Source organism: Nannospalax galili, unplaced genomic scaffold, assembly GCF_000622305.1.
Source record: "Nannospalax galili isolate Female #2095 unplaced genomic scaffold, S.galili_v1.0 scaffold777, whole genome shotgun sequence".
Lineage (NCBI taxonomy): Eukaryota > Metazoa > Chordata > Mammalia > Rodentia > Spalacidae > Nannospalax > Nannospalax galili.
In genome coordinates this window covers 6,612,764-6,618,261 of record NW_008341810.1, presented here as the reverse complement: position 1 = coordinate 6,618,261, position 5,498 = coordinate 6,612,764, and positions in this window count along the sequence as shown.

Here is a 5,498-nt window from a genome sequence, read left to right as displayed (position 1 = left end):
CCAGCATCATCGTGGTGAAGACTTCTGGGTTGTGTTTCTTCAGGGTCAGCACACAGAGGGGACCAGAGCTTCCATCTCAAGCTGGAAGCAGGACTTGGTAATGTGTGACAGTCTCCTGCATGGATCTGGTGTTGAAAGCCTGAAGGGATCACAGAGAGCAGCTGAGACTTAGCACTCTGAGCAGCCAATAAAGGCCATAGGTGAAAGTGTAGCTTCAGTTATAGTGAAGACCCCAGGATTGAAGGAGTCATGGAGAGAATCTGAGGCTTTGTACCCCAAGAGGCCAGAAGAGGCCACTGGTGAAGGTGTAGCCTTCAGTGGAGATCCCAGCTTTTTGGAGATGCTGGGACCATGAGACAATCACCAAGGACAGCTGCAGGTGTGCCATGCAGCTGGCCTGGTCTACGAGATGAGCTGTGTGTGCTGTGGAGTGCAGAGCTGGAGAAATGGAGCTGCCAGAACCCTTTCAAGCCCAGAAGATTGTGAGTGAATCCCAGATGTCCAGCCTTTTTAGCTACTTTGCTCAAATTAGGTTTTGCTTAGATGTGCCCTATTCTACCCTTTGAAATAAGACATTACTTATTTCCAATTTTACAGGACCCCCCAGTTTAGAGACTTTTAAAAGAGACTGTGGACTTTTAAGTGTTTGGATTTTTTTAAGGACTGTGGGGCTTTTAAGGTTGTACTGTCTTATGTTGTGATAATAATGTTAACATAATATCTTGAGGATAAGAATTGGAAAGGTTATGGTTTAATAGTGATGTGTTTGTGTGTCAAGTTGACAAGGGGTCAATTGTGCTGGATAGCTTTAGTGTCAACTTGACACACCTGGGTTGAAGGCACCTCAACTGGGGAATTTCCTCTATAGGACTGGCCTGTGGGGTATTTTCTTGATTTTTTGAGTGATGTGGGAAGGCCCAGCCCACTGTGGGTAGTGCCACCCCTGGGCAGGTGGGCTGTATTGCATAAGAAAGTAGGCTGAACAGGGGCCAGGGGAGCAAGCCAGTAAGCAGCATTCCTCCAAGGCCTGTGCTCCAGCTCCTGCCTCCAGGTTCCTGCCCTGAGTTTCTACACTGGGCTTCCTGATGAACTATGACCCAGTGTATTAGTCAGGGTTCTCCAAAGAAACAGAACCCATAGATTCAATATATATGTATAGATGTTTATCAGCTTAGCTCACAGGATAGAGTCTGAGTAGTCCAACAATGGTTGCACCACACTGGAGAGGCTGAGAATCTGTAGTCGCTCAGTCCACAAGGCTGGATGTCTCAGTAGTTCCGATTTGGTGCTGAAGGTCTGACAAATTCCAAAAGATCAGCTAGTCTTCAGTCTACAGCAGCAAGATGAACTCACCAGCGAGAGAGAGGGCAAGCAGCAAGAAGCCTGGTGTTCTCCTCTGCCTTGGTCTTTTATATGGGCTGCCATCAAAATGTAACACCCACATTTAGGGTGTGTCTTCTAGCTTCAGATGATCCAATCAAGAAGATTCTTTCATTTCAGTTAATCCCAGATCCAGTCAAGTTGACACCCAGGATTAGCCATCATATCTGGGATATGTAAGCTAAATAAACCCTTTCCTTCCCAAGTTGGTATTGGTCAGAATATTTTGTCACAGCAATAGAGAAACAAACTAGGATACATGGGAACACACAACTTTACCCACTGAGCCATCTTGATGGGCCAGGTTAATTTCATTGGCAGAAAAAAAAACTGTTGCTATAATTGATAATCTCAAAGTCTCAAAGCAAAGAATGTTATCAAATGGTATTGGAGTTCGGAGGGCTCCCGTGAAAGAATTTCATGTTCTTGTGCACCTAAACAGGGAATTTCACAGATGCCCAGAGTTGTAGTGGAAGCCAAGACAGTTTATTAAGACAGTTTATTAAGAAACAATACAATTTCAAAGGCTGCAGAAGGACAGAGCAAAGAGAACAATTTTTACTCAAATGGTCACATTGTACAAGGAGTTGGGAATTCTTTATCACATACCTTGAATTTTGGAGTCATTTTATGTGACTAGCAAGGGTTTGCGGTGCCACCTATAAAACAGGCTTTCTTGTGTATGCTCCATCCATCACTGTGCTAGTTTGATTCTTAATTACTGTCACAAAACACTCTGACCACTACCAACTTGGGGAGGAAAGTGTTTATTTAGCTTACATCTCCTGGGTCACAGTTTATCAGGGAGCCCAAGGCAGGAGCTGGAGCACAGGCCATGGAGGAACACTGCTTACTGGCTTGCTCCCCTGGCTCCTGCTCAGCCTGCTTTCTTATGCAACACAGGCCCACCTGCCCAGGGGTGGCCCACCCACAGTGGCCTGCCCAGCCACTGGCCAGTCCAATGAAGGCAATTCCCCAATTGAAGCTCCCTCAACCCAGGTGTGTCAAGTTGACACTAAAGCTATCCGGCACAATCACATATATGTCTACACATAACATACATCACATGCCTCAGCATCTTGAATGTCTGCCTAGGGTTGTGTGTTTATATATTATAAGAGGCCTAGATTACCTTCAGACCCTGGAGGGCCTCTGTGCCTGTATAACTGAATTTAATAGGCCTAGGGATGGGGTGGGGGCACTTTCAGCCTCCCTCTTTGACAAGAGTGCTGGTATGACTGAGCAATGTCCCCCATAGGCTCATATATTTAAACATTGACCTCCGCCCCCCCAGTTGGTGGCACTGTTTAGAGAGGTTTCAGAACTTTTAGGATGGGAACTACCACAGTGGAAATGTGTCACTGGAGGCACACTTTCAGAGCTTATAGCCTGGCCTCACTTTCAGTTTGCCCTCTCTGCTTCCTAGTGGCAAATGCAAGTGGTCTCTCAGCTCCCTGCTTCAGCCACCTGCTGCCATGCCTCCCCTGATATTATGAACTCTCCCTCAGGAACTATAAACCAAAAATAAACTCTTTCTTCTGTAAGTTGCTTTGGTCATGGTGTTTTATCACAGCATCAGAAAAGTAATTAATATACCAAGTGATTTCTCTGGTATGCTAATATTGCAGTTTTTGCAAAAGGTCTTTTGGAAATGTCTAGATCCTATTATCCTGCCTCAGCATGATTTCTAATCCTATTTTCCAACTTTATTATTTTCATAATGGAAATGTTGTCTCATGCATTATGCAGAGTTGGTGATTTCTGATGGGGAATTCTCTTGCTTATCCTGTTTTGAATTCAGTTTGAAGTGATCAGGTCTCCAGAAGTATACGTGGTCAATAGTTGGGGTGGTGGCTTAGAATATTTTGAATGTTGAACAAGCATAACAAAGATACTGAATGTTATGGAGAAGGTTCACTAAAGGTTTGCCTTAGAGGAAACATACAAATAACTGTGTGAGAAATTATTAACAATGGTTGGGATTAATTTCAGGATGCCATAGTTCTTTCAAGGAACTGAACAAAGATTTAAGACTAAATGAAAGGTGGTATAAGAAAAAAATGATGGTTACCAGGAGCAAAGGTGTGCTCATTATTTTCTTTTTTTTTTTTTTAGAAGTTAATGCTGGGGAAGTGGAAATACAGAGTTCAGAGAACTTTGAGTACAGATCTAATTAGTACCTTCAGGGATGTGGTTGAAACTGTGGAATAGTTAAATATCGATATGAACCATACTGCGTAAATCCTTCTGTTACGTGCTAAGATGAATGACAGTTCTGTTTTGATGGGGGCAGTTGAGGGCGGGGATATCAGTGAGGTAAAGAGTGGAGCAGTAGTTAGAAAGGTCAAAGGAGGAACTTCTGATGCTCTTTTATTTAAAGGATGAAGAGTTAAAGAAGGAGGAGACATCAAAGAAGAAAAGTGATTTTAAATTGTCGGACATTAAAGGAAGTGGATTTACAGTCAATAAAATATATATGCAATAGAGTAAAAAAAGAAAAGAAAAGAAGGAAAGACTTATCATCAACTAAGAAAGGAATTCCTTGGGAGTTTTACTACCATGGGGTGAAAGCCAACCCTTCACAGTATTGACTACTTGCTCTTTACAAGAGCTGTCTACTTCCTCTTTCTGTGGACTCGCTCAAGAGCCTTAACATTTCCTGTTGGGATGGCTTTCCCTGTGTTTGCACAGGGTAGTTTACAAGACAGCATAGGATCCCATCCAACTGAATTTATTGTATCAAAAGTATGTATTGGAAACAATGTTAGAATATTCCTGGTGTTGCACATGTAGAAACACTAACAAAGTAATTTAAAAAGATAATTTTTACTTTCGCAGGGAGGTACACAAAGACACAGATCAGGCCAGGAACCACACTGGACATGACATTCACTTGACTTTTATCCTAATGCAGGGTAGTAATTGTGTCTCCCTCCTTTGACAGGATTGGCTAGTTTATAATGAGCATAAAGGGGAAGAGTATGATAGGTTTCAGGACAAGCAGGCATCTGGGGGCTGGGCGAATAGGAGCACATACAAGGGATTCTCAAGATGGGGAGGTTTGTAAAATTTTTGTCATTGGTAGGCTACTCATCTCAGAGGAAAAAAAAATGTTTCTCTCATTGTTTTTGTTGGAAAAATATATTCCACTCCAATATCACTTAAGTTCTGTAGCATGAGATATGGAAAAAAATAATTTAGATGGAAACCAGTAATCTGGTGGGATACCAAAACCCAACAGAGGTTAGATACTGAGACAAGTGATCTGAGAATAAGAGTTAAAATGAGTTGTCTGTTCATTTACTAGAAATATGGTAGGAATTTCATCAATGCAGATGATTACTCCCTGAGAAGCTGATTATTGTGACTACAAGAAAAGAAGATCCATAGGAGAAATATTCCCAGGGAAACTGAATTTTGGATTCTTGTATCCTTTGACAATTTAAAGCTAAGGACAGGTGATCCTTAATTTGTTCAAAAATGACTTTTATTGTGTTTAAACAAAAATATTCATGTAACACACCAAAAAAAAAAAAACCCAGGTAAAATATACAAATGCTAAACTTCTTATTATTCTAATGAAGTTGTTTCCAAGACGTTTTGACCACCCCCCACAAGACCTTTCTACCTGTTAAGCAACCAATCCCAACACACAATTCTTCTATTTTCTTCTGTCACATGCTCACAGTTTGCTTTAGGTTTCTAGGAATAGTTAAATCATGTCAAGGGTTATTTATTTTCCATTATCATGGCACTAAACTTTTGTTTTATTTTAACTTTTACAAAAACTTTATTGAGAATTTCATACATGCATATAAAAGTGGTTTGATCAAATCAAAGCTCACTCCCTCCCTTCCAACACCTCCCATACCTCCCTATCACTTTTTACTTTTTCTTTTCCTTTTCCGCCCCCTCTTTCATTTATTTATTTTTATAGGGCTTTTGGGTACTCTAACATTCCCTCCCTGAAGAGGCAACCCTAAAATATTTTATGGATTAGATATAAGCTCCCAAATACTTTTGACATTTTTGGCATTTGGAAAAGAGTATGTTGCTAACAGTCCCAAGGACATTTTGACTTTTAGCCAAGAAACTGGATACTTTTCTGTGGGGTCTTT